The sequence below is a fragment of the Anolis carolinensis genome, chromosome 5, assembly GCF_035594765.1.
Source record: "Anolis carolinensis isolate JA03-04 chromosome 5, rAnoCar3.1.pri, whole genome shotgun sequence".
NCBI classification, from domain to species: domain Eukaryota; kingdom Metazoa; phylum Chordata; class Lepidosauria; order Squamata; family Dactyloidae; genus Anolis; species Anolis carolinensis.
Genome location: NC_085845.1, coordinates 72597887 through 72617634, shown reverse-complemented (window position 1 = coordinate 72617634; position 19748 = coordinate 72597887). Strand labels below are relative to the sequence as shown.

The 19748-nt window shown below is 39.1% G+C and overlaps 1 protein-coding gene and 1 non-coding gene across 3 annotated transcripts in view; both read right to left on the bottom strand.

Moving 5' to 3' along the window:
• The window catches only part of sgcz (sarcoglycan zeta), a 700860-nt gene that overhangs the window by 466146 nt on the left and 214966 nt on the right, over nt 1–19748 (bottom strand). The gene's annotated exons all lie outside the window — the stretch shown is intronic.
• mir383 (microRNA mir-383) lies at nt 5209–5281 on the bottom strand. The gene has a single exon (NR_129968.1). It is a non-coding gene; the product is annotated as a microRNA mir-383 (primary transcript).

The following is a 19748-nucleotide window of genomic DNA, read 5'->3' as shown; positions in this document are numbered from 1 at the left end:
GTTTCCCGGAGTCCCGAGGGAAATTGGATAGCCCCTCTGCCTTTTAAAGCAGAAAAACCCACTTTGCCAAACAACAGGCATGTGGCAGAAAATAGACTCTGGTCACTGAAGAAGAAGATGCAGAAAGACCCCAAGGTAAAGGAGCAAATCGTTGGCTTTATGGAAGACATGTTCCAAAGTAACTACGCCGAGGTCTCTGATCAAAGTGAGGTCAATGAAGAAAACTGGTTCCTGCCTTTCCATAAGGTCACGCATCCCCAAAAGCCTAACAAGGTCCGAATTGTATTCGATGCCAGTGCCGCATGCCAAGGCATTTCTCTTAATAATGTTTTGCTAAAGGGACCAGATCTTTTAAACAGTTTGCTCGGAGTCATCTTGAGATTTAGAGAGAAAGAGTTTGCTGTTATTGCAGACATCCACAAGATGTTTTACGCCTTTTTAGTTCGTCCTGATCATCGCAGGTACCTCAAGTTTTTGTGGTACGCGGACACTCAAAATTTGTGTGACGTTCGGGTTTTTCAGATGCGCGTACATGTCTTTGGAAATACCCCGTCTCCAGCCGTTGCAAACTACTGCCTCAAAAGAACCGCAGATGAGTTTGGGCACCAGTTCAGTCCAGAAGTCGCCAGCATAGTTAACCACAACTTCTACGTGGATGATCTTCTGGTTTCGTTCGACTCCGTTCATCAAGCCATCCAAATAGTGCATGAGCTGCAGGCTTTGTTAAAAGGTGCCAACATTCGCCTGCACAAACTATTATCCAACAGCAGACAAATCTTGCAAGCCTTTCCTTCTGAAGACTTAGCGGAAAGCAATGTTCATGAGCTATTCAAAGGGTTAAGCTCCCAGTCTAGTTTAGGACTTCTCTGGGATGTAAAATCGGACCATCTTTCGTTAAGAGCATCTAAATTTCAGTTTGTGAACACTAAGAGACAGATGCTTTCCGCCATCAATGGGATATTTGATCCCTTAGGCATAGCTGCTCCTGTCCTGATCACTGCTAAGCTTCTGTTCAGACAGGTGATCCAAGAAAAAATAGGATGGGATCAAGAGCTGTCTCAATCAATGAAAACAGCTTGGTCAAACTGGACTGCCCAAGCTGAAGGCCTGGAAACCATCGCAGTTCCCAGACAATTTGTGCCCTGCAAGGTAATGATAGAACCCACCACAGAACTTCACATCTTCTGTGACGCATCTGAGCGAGCTATAGCAGCTGTGGCATACATGCGACAAAAGGACAGAGATTTTTGTCACGCAGGATTCATCATGGCAAAGGCTAAAATAGCTCCTATGGGAACTTCAATACCCCGGCTGGAATTGTGTGCAGCAGTTCTTGCTGTCCAGCTCTGGCGCATCATCCAGCAAGAGATAGGAGACTTGTTTCAAGATGTCCATTTCCACACGGACAGTACAGTTGTGCTTGGTTACATCAACAACACAACCAAAAGATTCAAGGTGTATGTGGCTAATAGAATCAACAACATTCTATCCAGTTCTACGCCTAGCCAGTGGCACCACGTCGCCACCAGCAACAACCCAGCTGACATCGCTTCCAGAGGAGCTTCAACTCAACGAGTGTTAAGTTCAAGTTGGCTGACAGGCCCCAGATGCTTGACCGAAGTCAATTTTCCATCAGCCTTTTCTCCCACCGATAATACAGAATTGCCCGAGTCCGTTCCAGAGGTGAAAGTTTGCAAGATGACCACAGAAATCAAGATGGGCCAAAGATCTTGCCTGGAACCACACCGTTTTGAACGTTTTTCGGAGTGGCACAGTCTTCTTAGAGCAGTTGCTAGGCTTATACATCGTTTAGCTTGCAAAGATAGTGAGCCTTTACAGGTCCAGGATATGATAAAGGCTAAGAGCGTCATATTCAAGTCAGTACAGAGATCTGCTTTCAAGCAGGAAATAGCTAGGCTAGAGCAAGGGCTCAACATCCCTAATCAAAGTCTTCTAAATGAGTTAAACCCATTTCTAGACAAGGAGGGTATTTTGAGAGTTGGAGGAAGGTTAGCCAAAGCTAAACTCAAGGCGTGCATAAAAAACCCCATCATCATACCCCCTAATAGTCACACTGCATTGCTGCTCGCTCGGCATCACCATGAAAGGATCCATCATCAGGGTAGAACTCTAACTGAGGCAGCCCTTAGAAATGAAGGTCTGTGGGTAGTTAATGCCAAAAGGTTGGTCAACAGTTGTATTTTCAAATGTGTTAAATGCAGGCGCCTTAGGCGAAACTGTCAAAGTCAGTTGATGGCAGAACTACCTCAGGATAGGACTTTGACAGACCCACCCTTTTCCCATGTGGGAATCGATGTGTTTGGTCCTTGGGAGGTTGTCACTAGGAAAACCAGGGGTGGTGTTGTAAATAACAAGAGGTGGGCAGTTTTGTTTACTTGTTTAGTAATACGAGCTGTCCATATAGAAGTCATAGAAGGGATGGACACTTCATCATTTTTAAACGCATTAAAAAGGTTCATAGCCCTCAGAGGGCCAATTAAGTCAATTCGGTCGGACTGTGGCACCAATTTTGTAGGTGCGACCAAAGAACTCAATTGTGTGTCTAGGTTTGGGAGAGACCCAAAGGTTCAGAACTTTACGAATACTGAACAAATTATGTGGACTTTCAATGTTCCTCACGCCTCCCACATGGGTGGTGTTTGGGAGAGGATGATTGGTATTAGTCGCAAAATCCTTAATGCCATGTTTTTGAGTCATAGGTCATTGACGCATGATGTTTTGGTGACACTTATGGCGGAAGTTACCGCAATTATCAACAACCGGCCGCTGGTTCCCCTTACCAGTGACCCTGAGAACTTACAACCACTGACTCCTGCACTTATTTTGACACAAAAGGTGCCAGGATGGAAGGACGTCATGTTGCCAGTTCCGGACGGAACTCACCGTGCCCTGTGGAAACAGGTGCAGTCCTTGGCCAACCACTTTTGGAAAAGGTGGAAAGCTGAGTACTTAAGCCAGCTTCAAGCTAGAAGAATCTGGCAAAGCCCACAGGACAACATTGAGGTTAACAACGTTGTGTTGTTAAAGGACAAAGACTTGCCCCGCCATGCGTGGCCCATGGGCATTGTATTAAAGACCTTTCCTTGCCCGGACGGTAAGGTCAGGAAAGTTCAATTAAAGACTTGCAACAGAGGCAAAGTGTCCATTTTGGACAGACCAATTAGTGACCTCGTGTTGCTTATTGGAGATGTTTAAAGTTCTAGTGTTTGTATTGTTGTGTATACAAAGGTGTTTGTATGTTTTTGATTGGTAAATTCCCACATCCTGGGAATTTAGCGGGGAGTGTTCCGTCCCCCAGGACGATGGTTTGCCTTACCTATTGGTCGTTTGTTTGTTTTCCTTCCTTTACATTTTGTTTGAGCCTCTGGCTGCAAAAGCCTAGGAGAAATGGCTTGGAATCTGCAAGTGCTGGCTGCAGTTTTCTTTGCAGTGATTGGTCAAAGAATGCAACATCTTAGGACCGCCCTTTTTACCAGGGTCTAGTCTCCATTTTAGAGTTTCATTCTGGCTATAGTCTTCCAACGTGCTGGAGCTGTGCAAAGCTAACTGGGACAAATCATCCTCAAAACCAGGCCAATCTAAGCCTATCCAAATTAGATAAGTATTGAATTATATTGATCTGGAATAGGAAATCTAGTTAGAGGAGCAAAGTTATTCCATCGCTTCTAGAACTAATCTTTGCTGTAAAGATAGGGAAGGAAAGAGTTTCTCCTTCTAATATAGGCAGCGTGATTAGGGTATAGTGGTTTTATAATCACTTTTGCCTTCTGGAACCAGGGATAATTCTGCAACTAAAACCTATGGAAATTTGTTTCATTTTCTGCAACTTTAAGATCTGTGCCAGGTTTACAACCTTGTATGAATAAACATCCTTTTTTGAAGTTATCCAGACTCAGTCGTTCAATATCTATAGGACAGCTTATAGGGATTTGCAGTTCGCCCGGATAAAGGACAGCACGTTTCAGTTTTATAGTTTTTTATTGTCCGGCGGACGGCACACCCAACATTGTCCAATCCAACTCGGTGAGGAGATCTCATTCTCTGAGAATTAGCATCAGATTGTTCAAATAAAAAAATGCGGCAGGAAAAAAACTGACAACTTGTAGGCATTAGTCAAGTTATGCAAATAAATCTCCAGATGTTTAGTACACACTTGCTCATTTATGTCTGACTAATTCATCTGTGGCATATCAAAAGAAAAGGAACAAACACTGTTTCATATTGTTGTAGTAGTATGAATAGTGGGTCTATTTATGAATGGAGATGTTCCTCAAAATGTTTTTCTTTTCTGGTTATTCCTACTGCCAAAAGCACATTAGATGGTGCAGTGAAGCTAGAGTAGACAGTTGGGAGAGACTGATTGTGATTGGTAGGCTGGGGAATAGGAGAAGATGTAAGTGGAGAGAAAGACAACACCATTATGGAAAGCTGTTAATGTGAGCGGTGTGTGTAGAATAAATAAGGAGGAACTGAGAGGAAGGAACTTAGGTTATCAAGTTAATTTCTGGGAAAGGAGTTAGAAACATGAAGTTTGGGGAATAATTTAAAAACAGTGCAACTGTAGATCTTCAATTTCATTTATAACTTTTGCTGACTGCTTACCAATGTTTTTATCTTTCAAACAGATCTAATTTCTTACCTCATAATGGGACACATTGCTGAAGGCTAGAATCTACACATATGGAGTTTGACCTCTCTCTTGCATCAAGAAAGAAAGAAAAAACTCTTAATCTTATTTGAAAGCAGAGATTAATCGAACAACACTGCGATGAGTAGGAGGACATGTATAGTCAAGTGTGGGTTAAAAACAGGTTGATTCAATCATTCCTTTAAAAAGGTAAGATAGTTTGTAATTTTTCCTGTAAGAGGAAAGTGTTTCAACCAACCAGAAAGGTGTTAAAGGTCTCTTGGTACTATATAAAGTCATTGACTACTTCAAAAGCAAAGCTATCAATTTATGGAATATAGAAGGATGTAATCCACTCAGTTCTACATTGAAGTTTGATAATTGCCAGTCAATGCTTACCTGCAAGCCATCCGATCAGCTGAAATCTGGATTTTCATTTGTCATTAATGCTACCACACTAAGCAGTCAAACATTTTACTTTGTTTTTCCATTAGGGGCTCCGACCATGACCATGTTCCATGAAAATCAAGGTCTTATGAGGCAAAAGGCTAGTACACTTGCTCTTTCTGACCAGGCAGTGCTGTGGCTGTTTCATATAAAAGCAAAGCCACAATCACCTTCTGATCTGAGGAGCAGGTGACTTGAGGGGTCTCCCAGGTCCAGATATTTATGTGCTGGTTCACTGGAGGAAGAGGTCAAATGTAAGATATGTAACAGTCCAATCACCAAAGTAATTCAGCCAAATGTTCCTTTTATATATCAACATCCACTGTGAATAATTTTGATTGAATATAATAGCACTGTGATAAGCAGACTTTTGACAAAAATGATTTTATTTGAATATTTATAATTAGATTATTTACCTTGACAACACATTTCTCTCCATCATTGTTTTAATATTGAACCTTTGCTAGAAAAATTTAAATGAACTTAAACAGGACCATAGTAGAAACAGAAGCAAATCTCTGATCACTGCACTTATTCTTACCATACATGCTGAAGTGCCACCCATACATAGTACCCTAGGCTGCCCTTTTAAAATTAATCAGTCACTCAATATATTAAGTGACTAAATGATTATTTAAAAACTACAGACTGAGTCCTTAAATTACATATTATAGTGGAAAATGCTCAAGGACTCAAGTGTTCCAGAAAGCTATTCATAGCTTGAGCACATCCCATCTCATCCTTCGTTGTGCATTTTTCAGTCCTTCTATTAAATGTACACTTACTTAGCATTTTTTGGATCACAGGACAATTCAGTCCATATTGGGTTGTTTTAGAAGGATGTCTCCTTATACATCCCCCCCCTTTTTTTTTGCATTTTACAATTTTTTGGGTTTGTCCAAATATTCCAGTTTGTTTCTCTTTCTTCTCAGTGATCACTCTTCAACTTTAATCCCACCATCACTCTCCACCTTTGTTTGTATTTCTCAAGCTAAGATGCATTAAATATTATGAAAAATAAATCCTCAAAATACCACTAGAAAATCATTCACAGGTGATTTGGCCAGAGTGGTGAGTAGATGCTCATCATAGTGACATCTGGCCCGCAACAGTTATACCCGCTTTGGTTGCTTCTCCTCAATAATCTTCAATATTCAGATAGTATTCACGTAAGATTGCAAGTCAAGACAATAAATGGCACAATAAATGGCCTCTTTATTTTGTGGTTGTGCTTCAGTGGAAACACTGTCCTTGTTGGATTGTCTCCACTGATTGATTGATTGATTTTGCCTTCTGAATTCCAAAACAGAAGAAGCTCTTCACTCACATTACTCACTTAAATTACTTAGAACATGAATGATGGTCATTTCAATTGCAAGATAGTTCAGTAGAATGTCCTCTAGGATCCTATTCTAGTATGTACAGCTTATTGTGGTTCACATACAGTACAATGCATTGTTGACAATGGTAATGTTTCTCAGATCTTTACCTCTGTTTATATATCGTTTATGTATTGCTCATCCTTGTTAACTGTATAACAGCATTGAATGTTTGCCATATATGTGTTCTGTAATCTGCCCTGAGTCCCTTCAGAGAGCTAGAGCAGAATATAAATAAAGTATATTATTATTATTATTATTATTATTATTATTATTATTATTATTATTATTATTATCTCCCACCAGCACCACCATGTCTTCATTTAAAATGTTGGGAGAAGGTATTATTAGTCATACAACAAAATTATTTTTCTGCTCAAATTCGTCCAAAGAGCATTGAAAAGTTGCATTTTTGGAACACAATTCCTGGGACCTTCTGTATGGTTGATTGATACAGAGTTCAGGTCACCAGATCAGATTTAGGACTACACCTGAAAAACTGAATCACAGTTCAATATTGACCAATATCTTAGGCATGATGTAAGAGAAATAAAGGGAAAGACATTGGGATGGATAGCTTTCACTTCTGTAGTCACGTAGCACTATGGAATCAGGACATTTTTTCATATTTCTAATATGATCAAATGAGACAATGACCCAGCTTTGCTAAAAGCGTAACCATTTCTGCAGTTAGAGAGGAACAAAGAAAGGAGAATGATCAGGGCATGCCTTTTTCTTGCTACAAGCCAGATCCTAGCATGTCATGATGTGCTCCAATGTAATTTGAAATAAATCCTGGTTGAAAAGTGAACTCCTGGCCTCCAATCTCAAGGTACCTCTATTAGTCACTGAACTTCTTATTTTTTTATTCCTAGCCTAAACTAAAGGAAACCAACTGTAAGAAGCTATCAAAAATGCTGAAAGGAAACATATGTTCTAGGTTATCACAAGTGTCTGGAGGGGCTTCCAAAATTCTTTTCAGTGAAATATTCTCCTTCTTAGGAGTTGAAACCTTTTTAGACAGATTCTGCCAAGCTGTAAAAAGGGCATGTAGAAATTCAGGAGGGACCTTATGAAAGGAGTTCTAACTCTGCATGCACATCCCATACCATAAGACCATCCATTAGCACTTGAATAGCTGAGCCCTTTTTGCAGCATATACAAAAATGCATGCCAGCCTTCCTCAGACAGTGCAGCAATGTAACACATTCCTCATGTTTGAAATCCCACATGGGTTGAAGAGCAGATGTCTTCAGAAATGAGTCTCATGAATATGCTGTTACCAAAAGAGTCGTGTTAGCTTGCTGGAGGCAAATGTGCAAAGACTTATGTGGTGTGTTTGTTTATTGTGGCAGGGGCTGCTATGATAGTTCATACTATAGTACAATTTGTTATCTTCATAATAGCACTGGTTTTTTTGCACTTTTTTCATGAAGAACACCGCAAATCAAAATCAGAAACAACCAACCAATCCATCGAACAAGCTATTGATCTCACACCAGTTGATCATGGGGCTCAGGAAACGGGGTATAAAATTGCATGCTCGATTACACTATGTAACAACATTTTTAAAAATCTATTCCTGATTTGAATGTGTTATTTCCTGTTTAATTATGCAGTACTTACTTGGAAAATAGTTGTTATACTCCAGAAATTTTATTTTTTATGGATGCCACAAACTATGTTGAATTGGTTGAGAATCTATGAGATATTCTTGAAAAACTATAACAAAATGTGCTGTAGAATGTCTATGTTTTAATTATATAATCAATTAGGAAATAACATTTATAACCCAGGAACAAAAATGGAGTTATGGATGATTTCGCTGAGACTCATCGTTGTGAATGAGCCTTCTAGGGTCAACGATACTACTGATAGTAGCAGGAAGAGAAGAAAGACTCCTCGGGAGCAAGACTCATTTGAGGAGTTACAGAGAAAGAGGATTAGAGAGATATTTGAGGAATCAACAGATGAGGATTCATTTGAGGGTTTTGAAGGGGAGGATGGGCTTGAAATGGATGTTGGGGATGTGGTACAGGCAGAAGAAGATGGCATGGAATGGACACGCGCTCCAGAGAGTAGTGATGGGGAGACTGGTAATGGGGACGCTGAGGAAACATGGGGTCCTTCAAGATCAGACCCAAGGTGGTCTAATTGGAGGAGTGGGGATAGTTCCACAGCTGTGGGTAGGTCTGGGCGTCGGCAGGATGGTTCCAGCTCAGATGAGGAATGGGAGCAACCTGTGGGAAGGGCGGTGCCTGGCTCGAGTTCTGAAGACGAGTTGTAAATAAATTGAGGGCATTTGGCCATTGGGCCCTTGAGTGTCGCAAGGTGGTTCTTGGGCACCATTGGGTTTCGTGTTTGTGTTCCTGAAGACTGGCTTGGGACTGTGCAACCGTTCCGGGTTATTTCTACGACGGGGGCTGGAACTGTGTGGGTTTTCCTTAGATTGCATTGTGATTACTGTATGCGTTCGTTCGCCTCCGTCGTTTTGGTTACTTGTGTCAACCCATTGACGAGGACTTTGCTGTGATGACTTCTCTTCTCATCTTGGACCTTGGACTGGACATCGTTTTGGCATTTCTCTTCGCTCCCTATTCCGGCTTGGCTTCGTTCTCAACCCTGTAACTACTCTCCGTTACCGACCGTTGCCTTCGTTCCTGACCCTGAAGTAACGCTCCGCTCCCAATACCTGGTTCTGGCTCCTGGTTCTGCAATTCCGCTCCGTTACCAACCGCTGGCTTCGTTCCTGACTCTGCAACTACTCTTCGCTCCCAATTCCGTTTGACTCCTGGTTCTGCAACTACGCTCCGTTACTGACCACTAGCTTGGTTTCTGACCTTGCAGTAACTCTTTGCCCTTCGTTACTTTGTTTCCAGCACCGTTTGTTTGCCTCCGGCGGCAAATTTTGGCCTGGTTTGGGACATTGTTTGTTTTGAGCCTTAAAACTCTATTTGTAGCCCAGTTGGGATTCTGTTTATGTTGGACTCTTAGGAATTCGGCCTGTAGTTTGTTTTGCCTTCTTCAAGTTATCTGGCAATTTTGAGCTGAATCTAAGCAGTTTTGTTTTAATCCGGATTATATCTCTGGATAATCTGGATTATACTCCAGTTTGGTTTTTTGGAGTTTTTTCAGTTCAAATGTCTTTTTCACACTGAAGTTTAAGTGTTGCAAGCTCCTATGTTTGTTTTATGAGCTTTTTTGAGTTGTTTATACAATAAACTGTATTTCCATCCATTGGCTGGCGTCTGACCTTGACACTCATGGCTATTCCATGAAGTGCTATTCTGTTTTAAATCTGATCTGCATGCTTCCTGACAATCTGATAAGAAAGATGCCTTATTCAAAATATACTATGGCTTTAGTTTACTTCAATTGCTACTGAATTCAAAGTGGATAAAAACTTTGTATTCAATACACTTATGGGCAGGAGGAGGAGGAGGATAAAATATTGCCCTTCCCAATGTTTGAGGAAAAAGCAAACTTTTGTAGCCTGTTCTAACTTATGTCTTCTTTTTCATTAATAAAATTTTCCACCTACCTACATTCGGATGTTACTTGACCATATGTGCCCAGGTTTTCATCTGTGAAATGTTGGAGGGTACACCATTCTTTGTAAATTTTCCTAGGACTGAGCAAAAGGTGTCGGTAGATGCAACCATTTCCTCAGAATAAAAGAACAACACACTTTCAACCAAACTTTTCTTAATTCCGCAGTGTTTCAGTGTACAAGGAACTTTATGCATATGCAGCTGCACCCAGTCCCTACAGACATGTGTGTAAGTACACATTACAAAGCCATAAGTGGTAAGTTTCACGGTCACATTTGGTCCCACCAATGCAGAAAATATCAGACGAGTCTGAATCTTAGGCTGCACTTGGGAGTGATTTCCATTAAAATGAGTAAAACGTTATTCTCAGTAGTCAATCATAAATTATGTTATCATTGCTTGAGAATATAAGCCTAAAAAGCCTAAGAAGTGGTAACCCACCATGAGGAGAGGGGAGTAAGAAATAATGATGATGATGAAGAAGAAGAAGGTAGGCCTGTGAATCAGCAATTCAAAATCTTATTGTTTAGGAGGTGTCCTCAACTTTTGTAGGGTGTTAGAGCAGAGGTTCCCAAACTAAGGCCCACAGGGCGAATGCATTATGTGGCCTTCCAATAACATTTACCTGTCCCCCTGTCCTCAACTTTAGACTTAGAGTCGCCTTAAGTCTGAAATGACTTGACTGCACACAACAGCAGCAGCAGCAACAAACAACAACAGCAACAACAATCCTAATTAACTTGACTTTCTCATCAGCCAAAGCAGGCCCACACTTCTCACTGAAATCCTCGAAAGTTTATGTCAGTCACAATTGGTCTTCATTTAAATATTGCATTGTTTTTTCATCTCTCCCCCCCCCCCTCCCACTATAAATAAGATATGTGAGTGTGTACCAGAATTCATTCTTTTTTTTTTCAAACTATAATCCTACCCCCCAATAGTCTGGGGGACCATGAACTGGCTCTTAGCTTTAAATGTTTGAGAACCCAAGTGTTAGAGTAACTATGGACAGTTTTTCTACCCCTGGAATCTTCTGGTATCTCACAGATGTCTAACACAAATACATAGACTGAAGAACTATCTAAACTGCCATAGAATGAAGTTTTCTAATGCAGTTTAATTGCACTGAACTGCATTATATGACAGTGTAGATGGGGTAGAGACAGCTGAACACAGAACAAGCATTCATAATTTATTTGATTTTAACCAATGTAAGTGGGAATGAAACCTATTTAAGAGGTTAATTGCTGCTACTAGCTGTTTTCCAAAGATGCAATTTGCTCGTCATTTTTTTTTACAAGGAAATGGTTATAAAAATAGTTTAGAGAGACCAAACCTTGCCAAAATAGTCTTAAAGACTTTATATGGCCCCAGAGTTTTGTTAGACCCTCCTCTATTAGGAGTAATGAGCATCTAAGATAGGGCTATCATGAGAAAATTGAGACATCTCAGGCCAAAAGCAACCAGGGTATAAATAAGTGTGGCTAAGCCTGCCCTGAAGATCTGTCTGCTTTATAACACCAACATTTTTTATAATCTCTTTTAAAGTTTTAATACCCTGCACTGCCCTTTAGGCTTCACGATTGATGCTGCTTTCAAAAACAGATGTAAAGCTGAAATTTGACATTCTTGGATATGGTTCCCTAGAAACCTTCTATGTTGGATATGTTAAGGTGAGGTTGGTGTACAAAAACACCCCCTCCTCAAGATTTAATACACTTGAATAATAGTGTGCAAAGGGTAGCATTTCATAGGAATGCCTGAAATATTCTAAGATCTATGTATTTTTAGACCACTGGAGTGTATACAGAAACTCCCATTTTCATTTATGTCACTGTTCATTTTTTCACTCCTTTTTTAGAGCACCAACACATGTTCAAAATGCTATAAGAAACCATTGTTTATCTTATGCTGGATAGTAATGAAAACATATAGATAATGAAACGGTTGCTTTTTTAAAACAACAACAACAACCCTATCATTATAATTAACCACACAATAACAACCTTGCATTTTTTTGAAGGAAGTTTGAATAACCTTTATTAAAGGCAAGTTGTACTCAAAAACACTGCATTGACCTAGCTATCCACTGGGAGCTCCTTGCAAAGGGTAAAGTATTAAGATCATAGCCCCTGACAGTGTTCTCCAACACATACTCAGTTTAATCTGATCGATTCTCCAAGATAAGCCTCTCTGTAAAGTCATAATAAATCTTGATGCTTCTGGCATCCTCACTCACACAGTTAATCCTATAAGCTGTTAAGCAAGTCAGTCTTGTGGTCTTCAGTTAGAGGTCAATCCTCTTCCACAAGATCCCTCCGGATTCTCTTGCAGCTATTCAAAATCCTTTTCTGCTGCTCCTTACAAAGTGTCTTACATCCAGTTGCCACCACCATAAATCCATTAATTGTTGTGTGAATTGGAGCTTTACTCCATTGCCCTTCTTCACATCTCTGGATTCACAAGAACTCTAGAAATTATCCCAAGCTAATAATTGAAACCACTTGGGTTTCCTGAATGCTTTGTTTTACATGAAGAGAAAAGTAGAAGAGGCAACAAGAGTCTTTATTATGGCAGCCAGACTAAAAACTGACATCTCCTGTATCTTTAAGGGTTGAGTAGAATCTGGGGTTTGAGCATGTACTGCTTGTTCTCTAGTTTCATGAGAAGCAGCACCTGCTGAGATTCCTTTTCCTATACAAATATGACATATTCAGGAGTAGTCTCCAGTTTCCAGTCTGCCAACTCTTGTTCCAATATACCAAGATAGGAATCATGCAAATGTAGTAAGATAGCAACTTTCATCAATCCTAGCATTATCAGAGGTGGAAAATGCTTTTGAGCTATATCCCAACAACTTCCAGAGAGTTGTACGATTCTTTTTCTTGCTTTATATCAATTTCATTTTTGCAAGGAAAAAACCAATATCTTAAGGGAGGCCAAGTGCACAGCATATTTCATTCAAATTTCAAAGCAAGTTGATGTTTCCACTAGAAGTGGATTAAAAAAATCACACTGATTGCATTTTCCCATCAATTTGGCTAGTTTGCAAATTGTGAGAGCATTATGCACAGACATATTTCTAAATTTCCCACCACTAGAAGGAAACTGTGGTCATCGTATTCTTTTCTCTTTTTTGTATCCCCACTGTTTAATTTATTTGCACATCATTGTTTATTATGCTTCTCCTAAAATAAACACAAATAATCAATTCAATAGAAAAATACAGTGAAATGCATATATTATGAAACATACATAAAATATATGCAATAAAGAAAACTGCTTTCCAAAACATGCATGAATTTTCATGGTGGCATTTATGGAGGTATTGGCAACCTGATACGAAATCAGGGTGAGAAATAAATCTGAGATATATTCTCATTCTCATATATTCTACATATTTGTTTAATATGTAGACAGCTTGAAAGCAAAAGAAAGAAACTTGTGATTTCCAAGTTGCAAAAACTCCCTATGTCTTTTTGCCAATCCTTACTTGGACAAATCAGTAAGTGAACAACTAGTTGCAATTCTGACCCTGTGCCTATTCTTGGCCTTAAGCCAAGCCTTTGAAGTAATTAATAAAGGTGTGCTTTGCTTTCTTCTATTCTTGTTTGTATTGCATTTGCATCCATGCAATTGCATCAAATTATCTAGCTAAACTGCAATGTTGTCTGCAGCTCAAGCAGTGAGAGTTGATAAAGAAGAAGCTAGGAAGCACTCTGCTTTTGACTAGAGTGGTTTTGGCTTCAGATGTACCAAAAGGGCACTGTATGAGGCATGCTCTTTGTACCAATTGAGACAAAACTCCAACACCTTGAAGCCCAGCTGTTGAGTGTGAACCAAGGAAGAGCAAAATATGAGATTTCACCTGGATGTAAGTCGTTGCATGATTTCTCCGTCACCGGGCCTTCAATTTCCCTTAAGAAGGTTCCCAGAAATAACTGTAAGGTATGCAGCCCCACCACTCCAAAATCTGGATATTTATATGCTCATTTCACTTTGGTGAACTCCCTGAAGTAACAAAAGAGAATCCACATGGGTGCCAGCCATTGTGTGGTTTTCTCACCACATGTAAGATGAAACTCTGCTTCCAGTTTAAGGCTCCTCTAAAGAAGGCTCATATTGGGAAATGCTAATAGCAATCTCATCCCACACTACTTCACGGTTCATTTTTGCAGACTTGCTGTTTTGCAATTTTTAATAAACACTAAAATAATATTATAAATCATAAAATATTATGATTTACAGTGGCGGTCTCAGTTGGGTGTGGGTGGCAAGGCAGAGAAGGAGCCCAAATGGCAGCGGGACGAGAAGGAGGTGGCACCATTTACCCCTGCCTCTTTCTTCCCTTCTTTGCTCTCTCCCTCCCTCTTTCTACTCCCTTCTTAAAGAAAAGCCTAGTGTCCCTACTTTGCGGATTTTTACTTATCGTGGGTGGTCCTGGAATGTAACCTCCGCAATAAGTGAGGGAACACTGTAGTTACAAAAACTAAAGAAACAGGAAGTACAATTATGAGCAACAGTGGAAACTTAATGATAGTAGCAGAATTTAATATGACCTCAAGCAGCATTTGTTTAGTAGACAACCAACTATAACAGAATTCATTTATGGATTTCGTCTGAGCTATTGTTTATAACATCTTGAATATATGTGAATGTGAAAAATATTTCTTTCCAAGAGGTATTTGTGCAAGTGCCATTCCTTAGCGAGGACAAAACACAAATTTTACATCCTGATTATTGGCTGTCAAATATTACTGGAGAAAATACATTTCACACATGACAGAAGAAGGCATAGAGACTATATGAAGGAAGGCAGTCAGAGATTATATGACTTCAATATGTTCCTATGTTGTACAGGCAGAGGAATCATCAAAGAGTAATTTACAAAGGAAAAGTTGAGAAAATATTTTAAATTTTATGTCCAACCCAATAGGGAGATTTATTTATTTCATATCAAAAGCACTGCATAAATTAGCATAAAACTGATAAAAATAGAAGGAGCACAAGTGGCTAAATATCTTTTGACCGGGCAACAGCGACCACATTGTCTGTAGCATCAAACAATTTTTCCTCTGTACATGAGGCAGGACATTGTGGACAAGTATACAGATGTGGAGTTGTCTGTCCTGCTCCACAGTAGGTTTTTCCACTGCTAGTTGCATTCCGATGATTTTTGGTCTTCTCGTTGTGATGTCTCTGTGTTTTCCTGTATATGTAAGATGTCACACAAAATGTTCTCAGACATTTTGGCCAGTAACTCTTCTTTAGCAAGTGACAAACTTTCTAAATTAATAGACATAATTGTTAGCAGTAGGGAGATAAATGAGTCCTACAAGTTCTGAAAGCATAGGAAATATACCTAACAACTATTATACATCAGAAATGCAGACGTTCCCAAATATGCAAGGAAGAATTATACATTATGATCTTAATTGGCTTTGTTATGGATGTATCTATCTATATACCCATCACAATAAAATATACAGTAGTGTCAGAAATGACTTGAAAGACAATGAGCATTTGATTACAAAAGCCCCATCTACACTACCATATAATGCAGCCACATAGTGTGTGTGGATATGCTTTTTTATAAAAAGAATTTTGTATTTCAGTGTACTTTAATGCAAATCCATTGAATGTGTTCCAATCAAAGCCAAACATTTTTATAGTCTATTGACTGAAAAGAAAAAGTCATGCTTGACTCTGTCCCATTGAACTCAATGAGATAATGGATTTGAGAGATGAGCTGATTACATATTGTTGCATCTGCTGCAAGGCTGAGCCGTTTCTTCAGCGGTGAATACTACACCAGGAAAACTTGTTACAGAGAAAAGAAAATTAACAAATGTGTGGTTCAGCCAAGGTTAAACACCTATAAATTATATTGATTTCAATGGCCAGTTATGTACAGGGCAACTGATCTGTTACAATGACAGACACAAAGAAAATGCTCATCTATAAATTTATTGGACAAAAAAAGGAAAACCAATTACACCGGGAAGCTCATTTTGTAGATCAGATTTAATGAGTTCATTAAGTGAAGGGTATCTCTGTGGACCAGTGGTACCCACCATATTTAATTGGTAAACATTGCAGAAATGAAGCATTCTCCCTCTTCATGCACTGATCCTCAGCTGTGCTGCACTGAGTTAATTAGCTTGTACAGACCTGAGATCTGTTTTGCAAATATTTTGCATTGATCTAGGAAATTCAAATCTTCGGCTGCCTTAATTGCTAATAACATTGTTCAGGAAGTATCCGTGAAAACGAAGTTGATCAGAGCAAAAAGCAATTACCAGAACAATTTGGATTTCAACCAGGAAGGGGAAATTCACTCTTAATAAACCCTTTCTGGACATCATTTTAGAAAATGAGTGATATGCAATAGCTCCATGAACTATCCGTCCTCATAAACTGGCTGGGAATATGTCTTATTGGTTTAGAGTCTCATTTGATTGGGGTGACCCAGGTGAAAAATTCTCATGTATTACACTTGCAGAACATTGCAGGTTCTATTGGAAAAGTCTTTTTCAATAATGTTTCACATCAATTATGAAGCAAAGCTTGTTTGCAAGTTGCTTGCACTGATAGTGTCATTGCCCTGGGGCAAATTTCCTAATATGTTTATTTTGATATTTGTGCTATTTTCAAGGCAAAAAGCCTTCATAAATCATCTTGTGATTATTATGAATCGCAGTTAAGATTTCAGTTCTTTAAAATAAGCAAAACAAACAAGTCATCTCAATGCTTTGACGAAGATTCTTTATGTCAGAAAAACCAAGAGTAGTTCAGTGCTTTAAGGACTTCAAATTTATTACAGATTTAGGATACAATAAATTGTAAGACTCAAAGTGTCACTTGTCTCTTTACGGTTTTTCTCCAATAGACTAACCCCTAACCCTTTGAAATGTTGTATATTTCAGAAGGATACAGGTGAGCTTGATTTAGAGCAAAAGTTTTGAGCTGGGTCATCTCTGAGATTGCCAGAGGGAGATTACAATTACACCTCTTAGAGTATAGTCTGAATAAGAGGGTAGCCATATACCATGTTGTCTTGCCTCCAATGGTAAAATTCACAGTGGAAACAATTTACAGAATCCAAGGCCATGTGACATAGGGCATCTCCCTGGAAATATCATTAAGTACACCTTTTACACCCAGCACTTTATAAACACATACAATGCCCTTGATTGCATTTTAGTTCAAGGAATAGAATGAAGGGCCTTGTAAAGTACTCTTTCTTCACCTAAATATTCACACAAGTTGCCAAGGGAATATTAAATCCTGTGATATATATTAAGATCTACACTGGTTCATACGATTCCCTCCCATAAGGAAAGGGAACAAACAGCTACGTATGTCTCCCACACTTTTCATATTTACACATCAATAGCTCAAAGGAAACAATTAGGAGAAGAAATATTGTATGTTTAGGGAAGCCATTTTTATGATCCAACTAGGGTAAAATTAGAGAAAGAAGGAGGAAAACATTAAACCACAAAAGAAGGATTTGGCAGAATAGGCCAATTCAGACTCTATATATGGAACTTACTTCCAAATCTGTATGAACAAAAATTAAAGGAATTAAAAAACATGTTGAGGATATGCATTCTTTTGCTATAAAATGCAATTTTCCAAGTCCTGTTAAATTTGTATTATTTGTGTAATTCAGGATGCCTTTGGCTAAAACTATGTGTCTGGGTGTATTTGGGTTTCAAAAAGAAGCACTGTTGGAGTATGTTTCATAAATCACAGTCTACTTTTAATAACACAAACACCCTGTTTTCGCCTCTTTCATTTGTCTTTTGAAGTGCATGCTTTTAAGTCAATGCAAGTATCTTTGGAAATGTAATTTCTGGTCTTGAAAAGATAATTGGCTGTCAATCATATTGCCTTGAGGTAAAAAAAATGTCACAAGTACGTATACTAAAGCTTCTCATCCTTCTTATTTGTACTATAACTACGATATGTAGGTGGAGAGAAGAACCTTTCAGTGTCCTTTTACTGACAATTTTACAAATAATTGGGCAGTGATTCACTGCATTCCTCTCTGTGAGAACCTTTAGGCCAGGTCAAACCCAACAGGGCTGCTTTATGTCAGAAGCAAGCTGGGTCTCACACATTAAGGATGCTGTTAGTTTTACATTCCCTCAGGAAGTGCTTATTGATCTTACTGGGACACTTGGACCTTAAAATCCCCTGGTGAATTACAAACAAGCTTTTAAAGAGCATCAGAAGTGGGGGAATGGGATTTTATTCTCTCTGTTAGGTTTTCCCCCCACCCTTCGCCACTCACTGAAATGAAAAAGGCAGCAAAGGAAGAGAACATTTCCTCCATAATAAATAAAATATTTTGTTGTTGTTTTCCTGCACTATCATTGTCTTTGCTTTCCTGCATTTAGCCTTAGTTGTACTGCCTGGGGATTTACAGACTTCCTTTCCAAAAAGACTAAAGATGACAGTTTACCACAATGGGAACATTTGCCAAAAAGCAGGATGGAAAGGACAATTTAACCTCTGAATCATACAAGAAAATGCAACATTCTTTGCCGCAGGAGCAGAAGACATGGTAACAGGATTATCTATTTGATCACATCTTTAAAGGGCTCCAACATGTTTTCTGATCCATTTATTTATCCTGGATAACAAATGGAGATACGTGTTGTTGAAGGCTTTCATGGCCGGGATCACAGGGTTGTTGTATGTCTTTCGGGCTGTGTGGCCATGTTCCAGAAGTATTGTCTCCTGACGTTTCGCCCACATCTATGGCAGGCATCCTCAGAGGTTGTGAGGTATGGATAAACCTCTTTATTCATACCTCACAACCTCTGAGGATGCCTGCCATAGATGTGGGCGAAACATCAGGAGAGAATACTTCTGGAACATGGCCACACAGCCCGAAAGACATACAACAACCCAAATGGCGATACACTGTTGCAAAATGTTGAGGAATTTTCTGTTCACAAAGATATAATGAATAAACATATTTGTGAGGTGTAGAATTCACCATTCTGGAGCTAAGCTGAAGGACCTCAGAATAATGGTTCCTCCACATTTGTGGTTTTAATTACTCACAGCTTTGATTAAAAATATTCTGTCTACAAATATCTAAGTTCTTTGGTGTGAAGTCATGGTCAACTTCCCCTAGTCATGCTGGAGAACCTGGTGATTTCTTGAGAGAACACCTCTTTAGAAATATCTAGGTCCTCCAATGTGGTTCTGCATCCAGCTTCTAGTACAAGTTAATCATAGTGTCATGCTGAAAGATTTTGCCCCCTTATACACTGCCATACAATCCAGATCAAAGCAGATAATCTGGATTTTATATGACAATGTAGAAGGGGCCCTGAGGTCTTCCACATAGTCATATAACTCAATGTCTTATTTATATACTTAAATCTTAATTTTGTTATTTTGAATTGTTTTATAAGTACACCTCGATGTCGTTTATTTTATTGTCTATGATTTGATTTGTCTGTTATGTTATGCTGTTATTGAATGTTTGCCATTTTTTGTTCTAAACTGCCCTGAATCCCCCTGGGGAGATAAGGTGAGATGATGATGATGATGATGATGATGATGATGATGATGATTATTATTATTATTATTATTATATAATATCAAGGCAGAAAATCCCACAATATCTGCTTTGAACTGGGTTATCTGAGTCCACACTGCCATATATTCCAGTTCAATGTGGGACTGTATTCAACTGTGTGA